This window comes from Ascaphus truei, unplaced genomic scaffold, assembly GCF_040206685.1.
Source record: "Ascaphus truei isolate aAscTru1 unplaced genomic scaffold, aAscTru1.hap1 HAP1_SCAFFOLD_449, whole genome shotgun sequence".
NCBI classification, from domain to species: domain Eukaryota; kingdom Metazoa; phylum Chordata; class Amphibia; order Anura; family Ascaphidae; genus Ascaphus; species Ascaphus truei.
Genome location: NW_027456780.1, coordinates 137989 through 161964, shown reverse-complemented (window position 1 = coordinate 161964; position 23976 = coordinate 137989).

Below are 23976 nucleotides of genomic sequence, written 5' to 3'. Positions count from 1 at the left end.
AGCTCTATCGGGCCGGCCGTAGTGTGCGCGACACAAACACAATGCAGCAGCTCTATCGGGCCGGCCGTAGTGTGCGCGACACAAACACAATGCAGCAGCGCTATCGGGCCGGCCGTAGTGTGCGCGACACAAACACAATGCAGCAGCTCTATCGGGCCGGCCGTAGTGTGCGCGACACAAACACAATGCAGCAGCTCTATCGGGCCGGCCGTAGTGTGCGCGACACAAACACAATGCAGCAGCTCTATCGGGCCGGCCGTAGTGTGCGCGATGCAAACACAATGCAGCAGCGCTATCGGGCCGGCCGTAGTGTGCGACACAAACACAATGCAGCAGCTCTATCGGGCCGGCCGTAGTGTGCGCGACACAAACACAATGCAGCAGCTCTATCGGGCCGGCCGTAGTGTGCGCGACACAAACACAATGCAGCAGCTCTATCGGGCCGGCCGTAGTGTGCGCGACACAAACACAATGCAGCAGCTCTATCAGGCCGGCCGTAGTGTGCGACACAAACACAATGCAGCAGCTCTATCGGGCCGGCCGTAGTGCGCGCGACACAAACACAATGCAGCAGCTCTATCGGGCCGGCCGTAGTGTGCGCGACACAAACACAATGCAGCAGCTCTATCGGGCCGGCCGTAGTGTGTGCGACACAAACACAATGCAGCAGCTCTATCGGGCCGGCCGTAGTGTGCGACACAAACACAATGCAGCAGCCCTATCGGGCCGGCCGTAGTGTGCGCGACACAAACACAATGCAGCAGCTCTATCGGGCCGGCCGTAGTGTGTGCGACACAAACACAATGCAGCAGCTCTATCGGGCCGGCCGTAGTGTGCGACGCAAACACAATGCAGCAGCTCTATCGGGCCGGCCGTAGTGTGCGCGACACAAACACAATGCAGCAGCGCTATCGGGCCGGCCGTAGTGTGCGACACAAACACAATGCAGCAGCTCTATCGGGCCGGCCGTAGTGCGCGCGACACAAACACAATGCAGCAGCGCTATCGGGCCGGCCGTAGTGTGCGCGACACAAACACAATGCAGCAGCTCTATCGGGCCGGCCGTAGTGTGCGCGACACAAACACAATGCAGCAGCTCTATCGGGCCGGCCGTAGTGTGCGCGACACAAACACAATGCAGCAGCTCTATCGGGCCGGCCGTAGTGTGCGCGACACAAACACAATGCAGCAGCTCTATCGGGCCGGCCGTAGTGTGCGACACAAACACAATGCAGCAGCCCTATCGGGCCGGCCGTAGTGTGCGACACAAACACAATGCAGCAGCTCTATCGGGCCGGCCGTAGTGTGCGCGACGCAAACACAATGCAGCAGCTCTATCGGGCCGGCCGTAGTGTGCGCGACACAAACACAATGCAGCAGCTCTATCGGGCCGGCCGTAGTGTGCGACACAAACACAATGCAGCAGCCCTATCGGGCCGGCCGTAGTGTGCGACACAAACACAATGCAGCAGCTCTATCGGGCCGGCCGTAGTGTGCGCGACGCAAACACAATGCAGCAGCTCTATCGGGCCGGCCGTAGTGTGCGACACAAACACAATGCAGCAGCGCTATCGGGCCGGCCGTAGTGTGTGCGACACAAACACAATGCAGCAGCTCTATCGGGCCGGCCGTAGTGTGCGCGACACAAACACAATGCAGCAGCTCTATCGGGCCGGCCGTAGTGTGCGCGACACAAACACAATGCAGCAGCTCTATCGGGCCGGCCGTAGTGCGCGCGACACAAACACAATGCAGCAGCTCTATCGGGCCGGCCGTAGTGTGCGCGACACAAACACAATGCAGCAGCGCTATCGGGCCGGCCGTAGTGTGCGCGACACAAACACAATGCAGCAGCTCTATCGGGCCGGCCGTAGTGCGCGCGACACAAACACAATGCAGCAGCTCTATCGGGCCGGCCGTAGTGTGCGACACAAACACAATGCAGCAGCTCTATCGGGCCGGCCGTAGTGTGCGACACAAACACAATGCAGCAGCTCTATTGGGCCGGCCGTAGTGTGTGCGACACAAACACAATGCAGCAGCTCTATCGGGCCGGCTGTAGTGTGCGCGACACAAACACAATGCAGCAGCTCTATCGGGCCGGCCGTAGTGTGCGCGACACAAACACAATGCAGCAGCTCTATCGGGCCGGCCGTAGTGTGCGCGACACAAACACAATGCAGCAGCTCTATCGGGCCGGCCGTAGTGTGCGCGACACAAACACAATGCAGCAGCTCTATCGGGCCGGCCGTAGTGTGCGCGACACAAACACAATGCAGCAGCTCTATCGGGCCGGCTGTAGTGTGTGCGACACAAACACAATGCAGCAGCTCTATCGGGCCGGCCGTAGTGTGCGCGACACAAACACAATGCAGCAGCACTATCGGGCCGGCCGTAGTGTGCGCGATGCAAACACAATGCAGCAGCTCTATCGGGCCGGCCGTAGTGTGTGCGACACAAACACAATGCAGCAGCTCTATCGGGCCGGCCGAAGTGTGCGACACAAACACAATGCAGCAGCTCTATCGGGCCGGCCGTAGTGTGCGACACAAACACAATGCAGCAGCTCTATCGGGCCGGCCGTAGTGTGCGACACAAACACAATGCAGCAGCTCTATCGGTCCGGCCGTAGTGTGTGCGACACAAACACAATGCAGCAGCTCTATCGGGCCGGCCGTAGTGTGCGCGACACAAACACAATGCAGCAGCTCTATCGGGCCGGCCGTAGTGTGCGCGACACAAACACAATGCAGCAGCTCTATCGGGCCGGCCGTAGTGTGCGCGACACAAACACAATGCAGCAGCTCTATCGGGCCGGCTGTAGTGTGTGCGACACAAACACAATGCAGCAGCTCTATCGGGCCGGCCGTAGTGTGCGCGACACAAACACAATGCAGCAGCTCTATCGGGCCGGCCGTAGTGTGCGCGACACAAACACAATGCAGCAGCTCTATCGGGCCGGCTGTAGTGTGTGCGACACAAACACAATGCAGCAGCTCTATCGGGCCGGCCGTAGTGTGCGACACAAACACAATGCAGCAGCTCTATCGGGCCGGCCGTAGTGCGCGCGACACAAACACAATGCAGCAGCGCTATCGGGCCGGCCGTAGTGTGCGCGACACAAACACAATGCAGCAGCTCTATCGGGCCGGCCGTAGTGTGCGCGACACAAACACAATGCAGCACCTCTATCGGGCCGGCCGTAGTGTGCGACACAAACACAATGCAGCAGCTCTATCGGGCCGGCCGTAGTGTGCGACACAAACACAATGCAGCAGCTCTATCGGGCCGGCCGTAGTGTGCGACGCAAACACAATGCAGCAGCTCTATCGGGCCGGCCGTAGTGTGCGACACAAACACAATGCAGCAGCTCTATCGGGCCGGCCGTAGTGTGCGCGACACAAACACAATGCAGCAGCTCTATCGGGCCGGCCGTAGTGTGCGACACAAACACAATGCAGCAGCTCTATCGGGCCGGCCGTAGTGCGCGCGATGCAAACACAATGCAGCAGCTCTATCGGGCCGGCCGTAGTGTGTGCGACACAAACACAATGCAGCAGCTCTATCGGGCCGGCCGTAGTGTGCGCGACACAAACACAATGCAGCAGCTCTATCGGGCCGGCCGTAGTGTGTGCGACACAAACACAATGCAGCAGCTCTATCGGGCCGGCCGTAGTGTGCGACACAAACACAATGCAGCAGCGCTATCGGGCCGGCCGTAGTGTGCGCGACACAAACACAATGCAGCAGCGCTATCGGGCCGGCCGTAGTGTGCGACACAAACACAATGCAGCAGCTCTATCGGGCCGGCCGTAGTGTGCGCGATGCAAACACAATGCAGCAGCTCTATCGGGCCGGCCGTAGTGTGCGCGACACAAACACAATGCAGCAGCTCTATCGGGCCGGCCGTAGTGTGCGACACAAACACAATGCAGCAGCGCTATCGGGCCGGCCGTAGTGTGCGCGACACAAACACAATGCAGCAGCTCTATCGGGCCGGCCGTAGTGTGCGCGATGCAAACACAATGCAGCAGCTCTATCGGGCCGGCCGTAGTGTGCGCGACACAAACACAATGCAGCAGCTCTATCGGGCCGGCCGTAGTGTGCGCGACACAAACACAATGCAGCAGCCCTATCGGGCCGGCCGTAGTGCGCGCGACACAAACACAATGCAGCAGCTCTATCGGGCCGGCCGTAGTGTGCGACACAAACACAATGCAGCAGCTCTATCGGGCCGGCCGTAGTGTGCGCGACACAAACACAATGCAGCAGCTCTATCGGGCCGGCCGTAGTGTGTGCGACACAAACACAATGCAGCAGCTCTATCGGGCCGGCCGTAGTGTGCGCGACACAAACACAATGCAGCAGCTCTATCGGGCCGGCCGTAGTGTGTGCGACACAAACACAATGCAGCAGCTCTATCGGGCCGGCCGTAGTGTGCGCGATGCAAACACAATGCAGCAGCTCTATCGGGCCGGCCGTAGTGTGCGACACAAACACAATGCAGCAGCTCTATCGGGCCGGCCGTAGTGTGCGCGACACAAACACAATGCAGCAGCTCTATCGGGCCGGCCGTAGTGTGCGACACAAACACAATGCAGCAGCTCTATCGGGCCGGCCGTAGTGTGCGCGACACAAACACAATGCAGCAGCTCTATCGGGCCGGCCGTAGTGTGCGCGACACAAACACAATGCAGCAGCTCTATCGGGCCGGCCGTAGTGCGCGACACAAACACAATGCAGCAGCTCTATCGGGCCGGCCGTAGTGTGCGCGACACAAACACAATGCAGCAGCGCTATCGGGCCGGCCGTAGTGTGCGCGCGACACAAACACAATGCAGCAGCTCTATCGGGCCGGCCGTAGTGTGCGACACAAACACAATGCAGCAGCTCTATCGGGCCGGCCGTAGTGCGCGACACAAACACAATGCAGCAGCTCTATCGGGCCGGCCGTAGTGTGCGCGACACACACACAATGCAGCAGCTCTATCGGGCCGGCCGTAGTGTGCGACACAAACACAATGCAGCAGCTCTATCGGGCCGGCCGTAGTGTGCGCGACACAAACACAATGCAGCAGCTCTATCGGGCCGGCCGTAGTGTGCGACACAAACACAATGCAGCAGCTCTATCGGGCCGGCCGTAGTGTGCGCGACACAAACACAATGCAGCAGCTCTATCGGGCCGGCCGTAGTGTGCGACACAAACACAATGCAGCAGCTCTATCGGGCCGGCCGTAGTGTGAGACACAAACACAATGCAGCAGCTCTATCGGGCCGGCCGTAGTGTGCGACACAAACACAATGCAGCAGCTCTATCGGGCCGGCCGTAGTGTGCGCGACACAAACACAATGCAGCAGCTCTATCGGGCCGGCCGTAGTGCGCGCGACACAAACACAATGCAGCAGCTCTATCGGGCCGGCCGTAGTGTGCGCGACACAAACACAATGCAGCAGCTCTATCGGGCCGGCCGTAGTGTGCGCGACACAAACACAATGCAGCAGCTCTATCGGGCCGGCCGTAGTGTGCGCGACACAAACACAATGCAGCAGCCCTATCGGGCCGGCCGTAGTGTGCGCGACACAAACACAATGCAGCAGCTCTATCGGGCCGGCCGTAGTGTGCGCGACACAAACACAATGCAGCAGCTCTATCGGGCCGGCCGTAGTGTGCGACACAAACACAATGCAGCAGCTCTATCGGGCCGGCCGTAGTGCGCGCGACACAAACACAATGCAGCAGCTCTATCGGGCCGGCCGTAGTGTGCGACACAAACACAATGCAGCAGCTCTATCGGGCCGGCCGTAGTGTGCGCGACACAAACACAATGCAGCAGCTCTATCGGGCCGGCCGTAGTGTGCGATGCAAACACAATGCAGCAGCTCTATCGGGCCGGCCGTAGTGTGCGCGACACAAACACAATGCAGCAGCTCTATCGGGCCGGCCGTAGTGTGCGCGACACAAACACAATGCAGCAGCTCTATCGGGCCGGCCGTAGTGTGCGCGACGCAAACACAATGCAGCAGCTCTATCGGGCCGGCCGTAGTGTGCGACACAAACACAATGCAGCAGCTCTATCGGGCCGGCCGTAGTGTGCGCGACACAAACACAATGCAGCAGCTCTATCGGGCCGGCCGTAGTGTGTGCGACACAAACACAATGCAGCAGCTCTATCGGGCCGGCCGTAGTGTGTGCGACACAAACACAATGCAGCAGCTCTATCGGGCCGGCCGTAGTGCGCGCGACGCAAACATAATGCAGCAGCTCTATCGGGCCGGCCGTAGTGTGCGACACAAACACAATGCAGCAGCTCTATCGGGCCGGCCGTAGTGTGCGCGACACAAACACAATGCAGCAGCTCTATCGGGCCGGCCGTAGTGTGTGCGACACAAACACAATGCAGCAGCGCTATCGGGCCGTAGTGTGCGCGACACAAACACAATGCAGCAGCCCTATCGGGCCGGCCGTAGTGTGCGCGACACAAACACAATGCAGCAGCTCTATCGGGCCGGCCGTAGTGTGCGCGACACAAACACAATGCAGCAGCTCTATCGGGCCGGCCGTAGTGTGCGCGACACAAACACAATGCAGCAGCTCTATCGGGCCGGCCGTAGTGTGCGCGACACAAACACAATGCAGCAGCTCTATCGGGCCGGCCGTAGTGTGCGACACAAACACAATGCAGCAGCTCTATCGGGCCGGCCGTAGTGTGCGACACAAACACAATGCAGCAGCTCTATCGGGCCGGCCGTAGTGTGCGACACAAACACAATGCAGCAGCTCTATCGGGCCGGCCGTAGTGTGCGCGACACAAACACAATGCAGCAGCTCTATCGGGCCGGCCGTAGTGTGCGACACAAACACAATGCAGCAGCTCTATCGGGCCGGCCGTAGTGTGCGCGACACAAACACAATGCAGCAGCTCTATCGGGCCGGCCGTAGTGTGCGCGACACAAACACAATGCAGCAGCTATATCGGGCCGGCCGTAGTGTGTGAGACACAAACACAATGCAGCAGCTCTATCGGGCCGGCCGTAGTGTGCGACACAAACACAATGCAGCAGCGCTATCGGGCCGGCCGTAGTGTGCGCGACACAAACACAATGCAGCAGCTCTATCGGGCCGGCCGTAGTGTGCGACACAAACACAATGCAGCAGCTCTATCGGGCCGGCCGTAGTGTGCGCGACACAAACACAATGCAGCAGCTCTATCGGGCCGGCCGTAGTGTGCGACACAAACACAATGCAGCAGCTCTATCGGGCCGGCCGTAGTGTGCGACACAAACACAATGCAGCAGCTCTATCGGGCCGGCCGTAGTGTGTGCGACACAAACACAATGCAGCAGCTCTATCGGGCCGGCCGTAGTGTGTGCGACACAAACACAATGCAGCAGCTCTATCGGGCCGGCCGTAGTGTGCGCGACACAAACACAATGCAGCAGCTCTATCGGGCCGGCCGTAGTGTGCGCGACACAAACACAATGCAGCAGCTCTATCGGGCCGGCCGTAGTGTGCGCGACACAAACACAATGCAGCAGCGCTATCGGGCCGGCCGTAGTGTGCGACACAAACACAATGCAGCAGCTCTATCGGGCCGGCCGTAGTGTGCGCGACACAAACACAATGCAGCAGCTCTATCGGGCCGGCCGTAGTGTGCGCGACACAAACACAATGCAGCAGCTCTATCGGGCCGGCCGTAGTGTGTGCGACACAAACACAATGCAGCAGCTCTATCGGGCCGGCCGTAGTGCGCGCGACACAAACACAATGCAGCAGCTCTATCGGGCCGGCCGTAGTGTGTGCGACACAAACACAATGCAGCAGCTCTATCGGGCCGGCCGTAGTGTGCGCGACACAAACACAATGCAGCAGCTCTATCGGGCCGGCCGTAGTGTGCGACACAAACACAATGCAGCAGCTCTATCGGGCCGGCCGTAGTGTGCGCGACACAAACACAATGCAGCAGCTCTATCGGGCCGGCCGTAGTGTGCGCGACACAAACACAATGCAGCAGCTCTATCGGGCCGGCCGTAGTGTGCGACACAAACACAATGCAGCAGCTCTATCGGGCCGGCCGTAGTGTGAGCGACACAAACACAATGCAGCAGCTCTATCGGGCCGGCCGTAGTGTGCGACACAAACACAATGCAGCAGCTCTATCGGGCCGGCCGTAGTGTGAGCGACACAAACACAATGCAGCAGCTCTATCGGGCCGGCCGTAGTGCGCGCGACACAAACACAATGCAGCAGCTCTATCGGGCCGGCCGTAGTGTGCGACACAAACACAATGCAGCAGCTCTATCGGGCCGGCCGTAGTGTGCGCGACACAAACACAATGCAGCAGCTCTATCGGGCCGGCCGTAGTGTGCGCGACACAAACACAATGCAGCAGCTCTATCGGGCCGGCCGTAGTGTGCGCGACACAAACACAATGCAGCAGCTCTATCGGGCCGGCCGTAGTGTGCGACACAAACACAATGCAGCAGCTCTATCGGGCCGGCCGTAGTGCGCGCGACACAAACACAATGCAGCAGCTCTATCGGGCCGGCCGTAGTGTGCGCGACACAAACACAATGCAGCAGCGCTATCGGGCCGGCCGTAGTGTGCGACACAAACACAATGCAGCAGCTCTATCGGGCCGGCCGTAGTGTGTGCGACACAAACACAATGCAGCAGCGCTATCGGGCCGGCCGTAGTGTGTGCGACACAAACACAATGCAGCAGCGCTATCGGGCCGGCCGTAGTGTGCGACACAAACACAATGCAGCAGCTCTATCGGGCCGGCCGTAGTGTGCGCGACACAAACACAATGCAGCAGCTCTATCGGGCCGGCCGTAGTGCGCGCGACACAAACACAATGCAGCAGCTCTATCGGGCCGGCCGTAGTGTGCGACACAAACACAATGCAGCAGCGCTATCGGGCCGGCCGTAGTGTGTGCGACACAAACACAATGCAGCAGCTCTATCGGGCCGGCCGTAGTGTGCGCGACGCAAACACAATGCAGCAGCTCTATCGGGCCGGCCGTAGTGTGCGACACAAACACAATGCAGCAGCTCTATCGGGCCGGCCGTAGTGTGCGACACAAACACAATGCAGCAGCTCTATCGGGCCGGCCGTAGTGTGCGACACAAACACAATGCAGCAGCGCTATCGGGCCGGCCGTAGTGTGCGACACAAACACAATGCAGCAGCTCTATCGGGCCGGCCGTAGTGTGCGACACAAACACAATGCAGCAGCTCTATCGGGCCGGCCGTAGTGTGCGCGACACAAACACAATGCAGCAGCTCTATCGGGCCGGCCGTAGTGTGCGACACAAACACAATGCAGCAGCTCTATCGGGCCGGCCGTAGTGTGCGACACAAACACAATGCAGCAGCTCTATCGGGCCGGCCGTAGTGTGCGCGACACAAACACAATGCAGCAGCTCTATCGGGCCGGCCGTAGTGTGCGCGACACAAACACAATGCAGCAGCTCTATCGGGCCGGCCGTAGTGTGCGACACAAACACAATGCAGCAGCTCTATCGGGCCGGCCGTAGTGTGCGCGATGCAAACACAATGCAGCAGCTCTATCGGGCCGGCCGTAGTGTGCGACACAAACACAATGCAGCAGCGCTATCGGGCCGGCCGTAGTGTGCGCGACACAAACACAATGCAGCAGCTCTATCGGGCCGGCCGTAGTGTGCGCGACACAAACACAATGCAGCAGCTCTATCGGGCCGGCCGTAGTGTGCGCGACACAAACACAATGCAGCAGCTCTATCGGGCCGGCCGTAGTGTGTGCGACACAAACACAATGCAGCAGCTCTATCGGGCCGGCCGTAGTGTGCGACACAAACACAATGCAGCAGCGCTATCGGGCCGGCCGTAGTGTGCGCGACACAAACACAATGCAGCAGCTCTATCGGGCCGGCCGTAGTGTGCGCGACACAAACACAATGCAGCAGCTCTATCGGGCCGGCCGTAGTGTGTGCGACACAAACACAATGCAGCAGCTCTATCGGGCCGGCCGTAGTGTGCGACACAAACACAATGCAGCAGCGCTATCGGGCCGGCCGTAGTGTGCGCGACACAAACACAATGCAGCAGCGCTATCGGGCCGGCCGTAGTGCGCGCGACACAAACACAATGCAGCAGCTCTATCGGGCCGGCCGTAGTGTGCGACACAAACACAATGCAGCAGCTCTATCGGGCCGGCCGTAGTGTGCGACACAAACACAATGCAGCAGCTCTATCGGGCCGGCCGTAGTGTGCGCGACACAAACACAATGCAGCAGCGCTATCGGGCCGGCCGTAGTGTGCGCGACACAAACACAATGCAGCAGCGCTATCGGGCCGGCCGTAGTGTGTGCGACACAAACACAATGCAGCAGCTCTATCGGGCCGGCCGTAGTGTGCGCGACACAAACACAATGCAGCAGCTCTATCGGGCCGGCCGTAGTGCGCGCGACACAAACACAATGCAGCAGCTCTATCGGGCCGGCCGTAGTGTGCGCGACACAAACACAATGCAGCAGCTCTATCGGGCCGGCCGTAGTGTGTGAGACACAAACACAATGCAGCATCTCTATCGGGCCGGCCGTAGTGTGCGACACAAACACAATGCAGCAGCTGTATCGGGCCGGCCGTAGTGTGCGCGACACACACACAATGCAGCAGCTCTATCGGGCCGGCCGTAGTGTGCGACACAAACACAATGCAGCAGCGCTATCGGGCCGGCCGTAGTGTGCGACACAAACACAATGCAGCAGCTCTATCGGGCCGGCCGTAGAGTGCGCGACACAAACACAATGCAGCAGCTCTATCGGGCCGGCCGTAGTGTGCGACACAAACACAATGCAGCAGCTCTATCGGGCCGGCCGTAGTGCGCGCGACACAAACACAATGCAGCAGCTCTATCGGGCCGGCCGTAGTGTGCGCGACACAAACACAATGCAGCAGCTCTATCGGGCCGGCCGTAGTGTGTGCGACACAAACACAATGCAGCAGCGCTATCGGGCCGGCCGTAGTGTGCGCGACACAAACACAATGCAGCAGCGCTATCGGGCCGGCCGTAGTGTGTGCGACACAAACACAATGCAGCAGCTCTATCGGGCCGGCCGTAGTGTGCGCGACACAAACACAATGCAGCAGCTCTATCGGGCCGGCCGTAGTGTGTGAGACACAAACACAATGCAGCATCTCTATCGGGCCGGCCGTAGTGTGCGACACAAACACAATGCAGCAGCTGTATCGGGCCGGCCGTAGTGTGCGCGACACACACACAATGCAGCAGCTCTATCGGGCCGGCCGTAGTGTGCGACACAAACACAATGCAGCAGCTCTATCGGGCCGGCCGTAGTGTGCGCGACACAAACACAATGCAGCAGCTCTATCGGGCCGGCCGTAGTGTGCGACACAAACACAATGCAGCAGCTCTATCGGGCCGGCCGTAGTGTGCGCGACACAAACACAATGCAGCAGCTCTATCGGGCCGGCCGTAGTGTGCGCGACACAAACACAATGCAGCAGCTCTATCGGGCCGGCCGTAGTGTGCGACACAAACACAATGCAGCAGCTCTATCGGGCCGGCCGTAGTGTGCGACACAAACACAATGCAGCAGCTCTATCGGGCCGGCCGTAGTGTGCGACACAAACACAATGCAGCAGCTCTATCGGGCCGGCCGTAGTGTGCGCGACACAAACACAATGCAGCAGCTCTATCGGGCCGGCCGTAGAGTGCGCGATGCAAACACAATGCAGCAGCTCTATCGGGCCGGCCGTAGTGTGCGACACAAACACAATGCAGCAGCGCTATCGGGCCGGCCGTAGTGCGCGCGACACAAACACAATGCAGCAGCTCTATCGGGCCGGCCGTAGTGTGCGCGACACAAACACAATGCAGCAGCTCTATCGGGCCGGCCGTAGTGTGCGACACAAACACAATGCAGCAGCTCTATCGGGCCGGCCGTAGTGTGCGCGACACAAACACAATGCAGCAGCTCTATCGGGCCGGCCGTAGTGTGTGCGACACAAACACAATGCAGCAGCTCTATCGGGCCGGCCGTAGTGTGCGCGATGCAAACACAATGCAGCAGCTCTATCGGGCCGGCCATAGTGTGTGCGACACAAACACAATGCAGCAGCGCTATCAGGCCGGCCGTAGTGTGCGCGACACAAACACAATGCAGCAGCTCTATCGGGCCGGCCGTAGTGTGCGCGACACAAACACAATGCAGCAGCTCTATCGGGCCGGCCGTAGTGTGCGCGACACAAACACAATGCAGCAGCTCTATCGGGCCGGCCGTAGTGTGCGACGCAAACACAATGCAGCAGCTCTATCGGGCCGGCCGTAGTGTGCGACACAAACACAATGCAGCAGCTCTATCGGGCCGGCCGTAGTGTGCGCGACACAAACACAATGCAGCAGCTCTATCGGGCCGGCCGTAGTGTGCGCGACACAAACACAATGCAGCAGCTCTATCGGGCCGGCCGTAGTGTGCGACACAAACACAATGCAGCAGCGCTATCGGGCCGGCCGTAGTGTGCGACACAAACACAATGCAGCAGCTCTATCGGGCCGGCCGTAGTGTGCGCGACACAAACACAATGCAGCAGCTCTATCGGGCCGGCCGTAGTGTGCGACACAAACACAATGCAGCAGCTCTATCGGGCCGGCCGTAGTGTGCGCGACACAAACACAATGCAGCAGCCCTATCGGGCCGGCCGTAGTGTGCGACACAAACACAATGCAGCAGCTCTATCGGGCCGGCCGTAGTGTGCGCGACACAAACACAATGCAGCAGCTCTATCGGGCCGGCCGTAGTGTGCGCGACACAAACACAATGCAGCAGCCCTATCGGGCCGGCCGTAGTGTGCGACACAAACACAATGCAGCAGCTCTATCGGGCCGGCCGTAGTGTGCGCGACACAAACACAATGCAGCAGCTCTATCGGGCCGGCCGTAGTGTGCGCGATGCAAACACAATGCAGCAGCTCTATCGGGCCGGCCGTAGTGTGTGCGACACAAACACAATGCAGCAGCTCTATCGGGCCGGCCGTAGTGTGCGACACAAACACAATGCAGCAGCTCTATCGGGCCGGCCGTAGTGTGCGCGACACAAACACAATGCAGCAGCTCTATCGGGCCGGCCGTAGTGTGCGCGACACAAACACAATGCAGCAGCGCTATCGGGCCGGCCGTAGTGCGTGCGACACAAACACAATGCAGCAGCTCTATCGGGCCGGCCGTAGTGCGCGCGACACAAACACAATGCAGCAGCTCTATCGGGCCGGCCGTAGTGTGCGACACAAACACAATGCAGCAGCGCTATCGGGCCGGCCGTAGTGTGCGCGACACAAACACAATGCAGCAGCTCTATCGGGCCGGCCGTAGTGTGCGACACAAACACAATGCAGCAGCGCTATCGGGCCGGCCGTAGTGTGCGCGACACAAACACAATGCAGCAGCTCTATCGGGCCGGCCGTAGTGTGTGCGACACAAACACAATGCAGCAGCTCTATCGGGCCGGCCGTAGTGTGCGCGATGCAAACACAATGCAGCAGCTCTATCGGGCCGGCCGTAGTGTGCGCGACACAAACACAATGCAGCAGCTCTATCGGGCCGGCTGTAGTGTGCGACACAAACACAATGCAGCAGCTCTATCGGGCCGGCCGTAGTGTGCGACACAAACACAATGCAGCAGCGCTATCGGGCCGGCCGTAGTGTGTGCGACACAAACACAATGCAGCAGCTCTATCGGGCCGGCCGTAGTGTGCGCGACACAAACACAATGCAGCAGCTCTATCGGGCCGGCCGTAGTGTGTGCGACACAAACACAATGCAGCAGCTCTATCGGGCCGGCCGTAGTGTGCGCGACACAAACACAATGCAGCAGCTCTATCGGGCCGGCCGTAGTGTGCGCGACACAAACACAATGCAGCAGCTCTATCGGGCCGGCTGTAGTGTGCGCGACACAAACACAATGCAGCAGCTCTATCGGGCCGGCCGTAGTGCGCGCGACACAAACACAATGCAGCAGCTCTATCGGGCCGGCCGTAGTGTGCGCAACACAAACACAATGCAGCAGCTCTATCGGGCCGGCCGTAGTGTGCGCGACACAAACACAATGCAGCAGCGCTATCGGGCCGGCCGTAGTGTGCGCGATGCAAACACAATGCAGCAGCTCTATCGGGCCGGCCGTAGTGTGCGACACAAACACAATGCAGCAGCGCTATCGGGCCGGCCGTAGTGTGCGACACAAACACAATGCAGCAGCTCTATCGGGCCGGCCGTAGTGTGCGACACAAACACAATGCAGCAGCTCTATCGGGCCGGCCGTAGTGTGCGACACAAACACAATGCAGCAGCTCTATCGGGCCGGCCGTAGTGTGCGCGACACAAACACAATGCAGCAGCTCTATCGGGCCGGCCGTAGTGTGCGACACAAACACAATGCAGCAGCTCTATCGGGCCGGCCGTAGTGTGTGCGACACAAACACAATGCAGCAGCTCTATCGGGCCGGCCGTAGTGTGCGACAAAAACACAATGCAGCAGCTCTATCGGGCCGGCCTTAGTGTGCGCGACACAAACACAATGCAGCAGCTCTATCGGGCCGGCCGTAGTGCGCGCGACGCAAACACAATGCAGCAGCTCTATCGGGCCGGCCGTAGTGTGCGACACAAACACAATGCAGCAGCTCTATCGGGCCGGCCGTAGTGTGCGACGCAAACACAATGCAGCAGCTCTATCGGGCCGGCCGTAGTGTGCGCGACGCAAACACAATGCAGCAGCTCTATCGGGCCGGCCGTAGTGTGCGACACAAACACAATGCAGCAGCTCTATCGGGCCGGCCGTAGTGTGCGACACAAACACAATGCAGCAGCTCTATCGGGCCGGCCGTAGTGTGCGACACAAACACAATGCAGCAGCTCTATCGGGCCGGCCGTAGTGTGCGCGACACAAACACAATGCAGCAGCTCTATCGGGCCGGCCGTAGTGTGCGACACAAACACAATGCAGCAGCTCTATCGGGCCGGCCGTAGTGTGCGCGACACACACACAATGCAGCAGCTCTATCGGGCCGGCCGTAGTGTGCGCGACACAAACACAATGCAGCAGCTCTATCGGGCCGGCCGTAGTGTGCGCGATGCAAACACAATGCAGCAGCTCTATCGGGCCGGCCGTAGTGTGCGCGACACAAACACAATGCAGCAGCTCTATCGGGCCGGCCGTAGTGTGCGACACAAACACAATGCAGCAGCTCTATCGGGCCGGCCGTAGTGTGCGACGCAAACACAATGCAGCAGCTCTATCGGGCCGGCCGTAGTGTGCGCGACGCAAACACAATGCAGCAGCGCTATCGGGCCGGCCGTAGTGTGCGCGATGCAAACACAATGCAGCAGCTCTATCGGGCCGGCCGTAGTGTGCGACACAAACACAATGCAGCAGCTCTATCGGGCCGGCCGTAGTGTGCGCGACACAAACACAATGCAGCAGCTCTATCGGGCCGGCCGTAGTGTGCGACGCAAACACAATGCAGCAGCTCTATCGGGCCGGCCGTAGTGTGCGACACAAACACAATGCAGCAGCTCTATCGGGCCGGCCGTAGTGTGCGCGACACAAACACAATGCAGCAGCTCTATCGGGCCGGCCGTAGTGTGCGCGACACAAACACAATGCAGCAGCTCTATCGGGCCGGCCGTAGTGTGCGCGACACAAACACAATGCAGCAGCTCTATCGGGCCGGCCGTAGTGTGCGCGACACAAACACAATGCAGCAGCTCTATCGGGCCGGCCGTAGTGCGCGCGATGCAAACACAATGCAGCAGCTCTATCGGGCCGGCCGTAGTGTGCGCGACACAAACACAATGCAGCAGCGCTATCGGGCCGGCCGTAGTGTGCGCGACACAAACACAATGCAGCAGCTCTATCGGGCCGGCCGTAGTGTGCGACACAAACACAATGCAGCAGCTCTATCGGGCCGGCCGTAGTGTGCGCGATACAAACACAATGCAGCAGCTCTATCGGGCCGGCCGTAGTGTGTGACACAAACACAATGCAGCAGCTCTATCGGGCCGGCCGTAGTGTGCGACACAAACACAATGCAGCAGCTCTATCGGGCCGGCCGTAGTGTGCGCGACACAAACACAATGCAGCAGCTCTATCGGGCCGGCCGTAGTGTGCGACACAAACACAATGCAGCAGCTCTATCGGGCCGGCCGTAGTGTGCGCGACACAAACACAATGCAGCAGCTCTATCGGGCCGGCCGTAGTGTGCGACACAAACACAATGCAGCAGCCCTATCGGGCCGGCCGTAGTGTGCGCGACGCACACACAATGCAGCAGCTCTATCGGGCCGGCCGTAGTGTGCGACACAAACACAATGCAGCAGCTCTATCGGGCCGGCCGTAGTGCGCGCGACGCAAACACAATGCAGCAGCGCTATCGGGCCGGCCGTAGTGTGTGCGACACAAACACAATGCAGCAGCTCTATCGGGCCGGCCGTAGTGCGCGCGACGCAAACACAATGCAGCAGCGCTATCGGGCCGGCCGTAGTGTGCGACACACACACAATGCAGCAGCTCTATCGGGCCGGCCGTAGTGTGCGACACAAACACAATGCAGCAGCTCTATCGGGCCGGCCGTAGTGTGCGCGATGCAAACACAATGCAGCAGCTCTATCGGGCCGGCCGTAGTGTGCGACACAAACACAATGCAGCAGCTCTATCGGGCCGGCCGTAGTGTGCGCGATGCAAACACAATGCAGCAGCTCTATCGGGCCGGCCGTAGTGTGCGACACAAACACAATGCAGCAGCTCTATCGGGCCGGCCGTAGTGTGTGCGACACAAACACAATGCAGCAGCTCTATCGGGCCGGCCGTAGTGTGCGCGATGCAAACACAATGCAGCAGCTCTATCGGGCCGGCCGTAGTGTGAGACACAAACACAATGCAGCAGCTCTATCGGGCCGGCCGTAGTGTGCGACACAAACACAATGCAGCAGCTCTATCGGGCCGGCCGTAGTGTGTGCGACACAAACACAATGCAGCAGCTCTATCGGGCCGGCCGTAGTGTGCGACACAAACACAATGCAGCAGCTCTATCGGGCCGGCCGTAGTGTGTGCGACACAAACACAATGCAGCAGCTCTATCGGGCCGGCCGTAGTGTGCGACACAAACACAATGCAGCAGCTCTATCGGGCCGGCCGTAGTGTGCGCGATGCAAACACAATGCAGCAGCTCTATCGGGCCGGCCGTAGTGTGCGACACAAACACAATGCAGCAGCTCTATCGGGCCGGCCGTAGTGTGTGCGACACAAACACAATGCAGCAGCTCTATCGGGCCGGCTGTAGTGTGCGCGACACAAACACAATGCAGCAGCTCTATCGGGCCGGCCGTAGTGCGCGCGACACAAACACAATGCAGCAGCTCTATCGGGCCGGCCGTAGTGTGCGACACAAACACAATGCAGCAGCTCTATCGGGCCGGCCGTAGTGTGCGCGACACAAACACAATGCAGCAGCTCTATCGGGCCGGCCGTAGTGTGCGCGACACAAACACAATGCAGCAGCTCTATCGGGCCGGCCGTAGTGCGCGCGACACAAACACAATGCAGCAGCTATATCGGGCCGGCCGTAGTGTGCGACACAAACACAATGCAGCAGCTCTATCGGGCCGGCCGTAGTGTGCGCGACACAAACACAATGCAGCAGCTCTATCGGGCCGGCCGTAGTGTGCGCGACACAAACACAATGCAGCAGCTCTATCGGGCCGGCCGTAGTGTGCGACACAAACACAATGCAGCAGCTCTATCGGGCCGGCCGTAGTGCGCGCGACACAAACACAATGCAGCAGCGCTATCGGGCCGGCCGTAGTGTGCGCGACACAAACACAATGCAGCAGCTCTATCGGGCCGGCCGTAGTGTGCGACACAAACACAATGCAGCAGCTCTATCGGGCCGGCCGTAGTGTGCGCGACACAAACACAATGCAGCAGCTCTATCGGGCCGGCCGTAGTGTGCGCGACACAAACACAATGCAGCAGCTCTATCGGGCCGGCCGTAGTGTGCGACACAAACACAATGCAGCAGCTCTATCGGGCCGGCCGTAGTGTGTGCGACACAAACACAATGCAGCAGCTCTATCGGGCCGGCCGTAGTGTGTGCGACACAAACACAATGCAGCAGCTCTATCGGGCCGGCCGTAGTGTGTGACACAAACACAATGCAGCAGCTCTATCGGGCCGGCCGTAGTGTGTGCGACACAAACACAATGCAGCAGCTCTATCGGGCCGGCCGTAGTGTGCGACACAAACACAATGAAGCAGCTCTATCGGGCCGGCCGTAGTGTGCGCGACACAAACACAATGCAGCAGCTCTATCGGGCCGGCCGTAGTGTGCGCGATGCAAACACAATGCAGCAGCGCTATCGGGCCGGCCGTAGTGTGCGACACAAACACAATGCAGCAGCTCTATCGGGCCGGCCGTAGTGTGCGACACAAACACAATGCAGCAGCTCTATCGGGCCGGCCGTAGTGTGCGCGACACAAACACAATGCAGCAGCTCTATCGGGCCGGCCGTAGTGTGCGCGACACAAACACAATGAAGCAGCTCTATCGGGCCGGCCGTAGTGTGAGACACAAACACAATGCAGCAGCGCTATCGGGCCGGCCGTAGTGTGCGCGATGCAAACACAATGCAGCAGCGCTATCGGGCCGGCCGTAGTGTGCGCGATGCAAACACAATGCAGCAGCTCTATCGGGCCGGCCGTAGTGTGCGCGACACAAACACAATGCAGCAGCTCTATCGGGCCGGCCGTAGTGTGCGACACAAACACAATGCAGCAGCTCTATCGGGCCGGCCGTAGTGTGCGACACAAACACAATGCAGCAGCTCTATCGGGCCGGCCGTAGTGTGCGACACAAACACAATGCAGCAGCTCTATCGGGCCGGCCGTAGTGTGCGCGACACAAACACAATGCAGCAGCTCTATCGGGCCGGCCGTAGTGTGCGACACAAACACAATGGAGCAGCTCTATCGGGCCGGCCGTAGTGTGCGACACAAACACAATGCAGCAGCTCTATCGGGCCGGCCGTAGTGTGCGACACAAACACAATGCAGCAGCTCTATCGGGCCGGCCGTAGTGTGCGCGATGCAAACACAATGCAGCAGCTCTATCGGGCCGGCCGTAGTGTGCGCGACACAAACACAATGCAGCAGCTCTATCGGGCCGGCCGTAGTGTGCGCGATGCAAACACAATGCAGCAGCTCTATCGGGCCGGCCGTAGTGTGAGACACAAACACAATGCAGCAGCTCTACCGGGCCGGCCGTAGTGTGCGACACAAACACAATGCAGCAGCTCTATCGGGCCGGCCGTAGTGTGCGCGACACAAACACAATGCAGCAGCTCTATCGGGCCGGCCGTAGTGTGCGCGACACAAACACAATGCAGCAGCTCTATCGGGCCGGCCGTAGTGTGCGCGATGCAAACACAATGCAGCAGCTCTATCGGGCCGGCCGTAGTGTGCGACACAAACACAATGCAGCAGCGCTATCGGGCCGGCCGTAGTGTGCGACACAAACACAATGCAGCAGCTCTATCGGGCCGGCCGTAGTGTGCGCGACACAAACACAATGCAGCAGCTCTATCGGGCCGGCCGTAGTGTGAGACACAAACACAATGCAGCAGCGCTATCGGGCCGGCCGTAGTGTGCGACACAAACACAATGCAGCAGCGCTATCGGGCCGGCCGTAGTGTGAGACACAAACACAATGCAGCAGCTCTATCGGGCCGGCCGTAGTGTGAGACACAAACACAATGCAGCAGCTCTATCGGGCCGGCCGTAGTGTGAGACACAAACACAATGCAGCAGCGCTATCGGGCCGGCCGTAGTGTGCGACACAAACACAATGCAGCAGCGCTATCGGGCCGGCCGTAGTGTGCGCGATGCAAACACAATGCAGCAGCTCTATCGGGCCGGCCGTAGTGTGCGACACAAACACAATGCAGCAGCGCTATCGGGCCGGCCGTAGTGTGCGACACAAACACAATGCAGCAGCTCTATCGGGCCGGCCGTAGTGCGCGATGCAAACACAATGCAGCAGCGCTATCGGGCCGGCCGTAGTGTGCGCGACACAAACACAATGCAGCAGCCCTATCGGGCCGGCCGTAGTGTGTGCGACACAAACACAATGCAGCAGCTCTATCGGGCCGGCCGTAGTGCGCGCGACACAAACACAATGCAGCAGCGCTATCGGGCCGGCCGTAGTGTGCGACACAAACACAATGCAGCAGCTCTATCGGGCCGGCCGTAGTGTGCGCGACGCAAACACAATGCAGCAGCTCTATCGGGCCGGCCGTAGTGTGCGACACAAACACAATGCAGCAGCTCTATCGGGCCGGCCGTAGTGTGCGACACAAACACAATGCAGCAGCTCTATCGGGCCGGCCGTAGTGTGCGACACAAACACAATGCAGCAGCTCTATCGGGCCGGCCGTAGTGCGCGATGCACACACAATGCAGCAGCTCTATCGGGCCGGCCGTAGTGTGCGACACAAACACAATGCAGCAGCTCTATCGGGCCGGCCGTAGTGTGCGACACAAACACAATGCAGCAGCTCTATCGGGCCGGCCGTAGTGTGCGACACAAACACAATGCAGCAGCTCTATCGGGCCGGCCGTAGTGTGCGACACAAACACAATGCAGCAGCTCTATCGGGCCGGCCGTAGTGTGTGCGACACAAACACAATGCAGCAGCTCTATCGGGCCGGCCGTAGTGTGCGACACAAACACAATGCAGCAGCGCTATCGGGCCGGCCGTAGTGTGCGACACAAACACAATGCAGCAGCTCTATCGGGCCGGCCGTAGTGTGCGCGACACAAACACAATGCAGCAGCTCTATCGGGCCGGCCGTAGTGTGCGCGACACAAACACAATGCAGCAGCTCTATCGGGCCGGCCGTAGTGTGCGACACAAACACAATGCAGCAGCTCTATCGGGCCGGCCGTAGTGCGCGCGACACAAACACAATGCAGCAGCTCTATCGGGCCGGCCGTAGTGTGCGCGACACAAACACAATGCAGCAGCTCTATCGGGCCGGCCGTAGTGTGCGACACAAACACAATGCAGCAGCTCTATCGGGCCGGCCGTAGTGTGTGCGACACAAACACAATGCAGCAGCTCTATCGGGCCGGCCGTAGTGCGCGCGACACAAACACAATGCAGCAGCTCTATCGGGCCGGCCGTAGTGTGCGCGACACAAACACAATGCAGCAGCTCTATCGGGCCGGCCGTAGTGTGCGACACAAACACAATGCAGCAGCTCTATCGGGCCGGCCGTAGTGTGCGACACAAACACAATGCAGCAGCTCTATCGGGCCGGCCGTAGTGTGCGCAACACAAACACAATGCAGCAGCTCTATCGGGCCGGCCGTAGTGTGCGCGACACAAACACAATGCAGCAGCTCTATCGGGCCGGCCGTAGTGTGCGCGACACAAACACAATGCAGCAGCTCTATCGGGCCGGCCGTAGTGTGCGACACAAACACAATGCAGCAGCGCTATCGGGCCGGCCGTAGTGTGCGCGACACAAACACAATGCAGCAGCTCTATCGGGCCGGCCGTAGTGTGCGCGACACAAACACAATGCAGCAGCTCTATCGGGCCGGCCGTAGTGTGCGACACAAACACAATGCAGCAGCTCTATCGGGCCGGCCGTAGTGTGCGCAACACAAACACAATGCAGCAGCTCTATCGGGCCGGCCGTAGTGTGCGCGACACAAACACAATGCAGCAGCTCTATCGGGCCGGCCGTAGTGTGCGCGACACAAACACAATGCAGCAGCTCTATCGGGCCGGCCGTAGTGTGTGCGACACAAACACAATGCAGCAGCTCTATCGGGCCGGCCGTAGTGTGCGCGACACAAACACAATGCAGCAGCTCTATCGGGCCGGCCGTAGTGTGCGACACAAACACAATGCAGCAGCTCTATCGGGCCGGCCGTAGTGTGCGCGACACAAACACAATGCAGCAGCTCTATCGGGCCGGCCGTAGTGTGCGACACAAACACAATGCAGCAGCTCTATCGGGCCGGCCGTAGTGTGCGCGACACAAACACAATGCAGCAGCTCTATCGGGCCGGCCGTAGTGTGCGACACAAACACAATGCAGCAGCTCTATCGGGCCGGCCGTAGTGTGCGCGACACAAACACAATGCAGCAGCTCTATCGGGCCGGCCGTAGTGTGCGCGACACAAACACAATGCAGCAGCTCTATCGGGCCGGCCGTAGTGTGCGACACAAACACAATGCAGCAGCTCTATCGGGCCGGCCGTAGTGTGCGCGACACAAACACAATGCAGCAGCTCTATCGGGCCGGCCGTAGTGTGCGACACAAACACAATGCAGCAGCTCTATCGGGCCGGCCGTAGTGTGCGACACAAACACAATGCAGCAGCTCTATCGGGCCGGCCGTAGTGTGCGCGATGCAAACACAATGCAGCAGCTCTATCGGGCCGGCCGTAGTGTGCGACACAAACACAATGCAGCAGCTCTATCGGGCCGGCCGTAGTGTGCGCGACACAAACACAATGCAGCAGCTCTATCGGGCCGGCCGTAGTGTGCGACACAAACACAATGCAGCAGCTCTATCGGGCCGGCCGTAGTGCGCGACACAAACACAATGCAGCAGCTCTATCGGGCCGGCCGTAGTGTGCGACACAAACACAATGCAGCAGCTCTATCGGGCCGGCCGTAGTGTGAGACACAAACACAATGCAGCAGCTCTATCGGGCCGGCCGTAGTGTGCGCGACACAAACACAATGCAGCAGCTCTATCGGGCCGGCCGTAGTGTGCGACACAAACACAATGCAGCAGCTCTATCGGGCCGGCCGTAGTGTGCGCAACACAAACACAATGCAGCAGCTCTATCGGGCCGGCCGTAGTGTGCGCGACACAAACACAATGCAGCAGCTCTATCGGGCCGGCCGTAGTGTGCGACACAAACACAATGCAGCAGCTCTATCGGGCCGGCCGTAGTGTGCGCGACACAAACACAATGCAGCAGCTCTATCGGGCCGGCCGTAGTGTGCGCGACGCAAACACAATGCAGCAGCGCTATCGGGCCGGCCGTAGTGTGCGACACAAACACAATGCAGCAGCGCTATCGGGCCGGCCGTAGTGTGCGCGATGCAAACACAATGCAGCAGCTCTATCGGGCCGGCCGTAGTGTGCGACACAAACACAATGCAGCAGCTCTATCGGGCCGGCCGTAGTGTGCGCGACACAAACACAATGCAGCAGCTCTATCGGGCCGGCCGTAGTGTGCGCGACGCAAACACAATGCAGCAGCGCTATCGGGCCGGCCGTAGTGTGCGACACAAACACAATGCAGCAGCGCTATCGGGCCGGCCGTAGTGTGCGCGACACAAACACAATGCAGCAGCTCTATCGGGCCGGCCGTAGTGTGTGCGACACAAACACAATGCAGCAGCTCTATCGGGCCAGCCGTAGTGTGTGACACAAACACAATGCAGCAGCTCTATCGGGCCGGCCGTAGTGTGCGCGACACAAACACAATGCAGCAGCTCTATCGGGCCGGCCGTAGTGTGCGACACAAACACAATGCAGCAGCTCTATCGGGCCGGCCGTAGTGTGCGCGACACAAACACAATGCAGCAGCTCTATCGGGCCGGCCGTAGTGTGCGCGACACAAACACAATGCAGCAGCTCTATCGGGCCGGCCGTAGTGTGCGCGACACAAACACAATGCAGCAGCTCTATCGGGCCGGCCGTAGTGTGCGCGACGCAAACACAATGCAGCAGCGCTATCGGGCCGGCCGTAGTGTGCGACACAAACACAATGCAGCAGCGCTATCGGGCCGGCCGTAGTGTGCGCGACACAAACACAATGCAGCAGCTCTATCGGGCCGGCCGTAGTGTGCGCGACACAAACACAATGCAGCAGCTCTATCGGGCCGGCCGTAGTG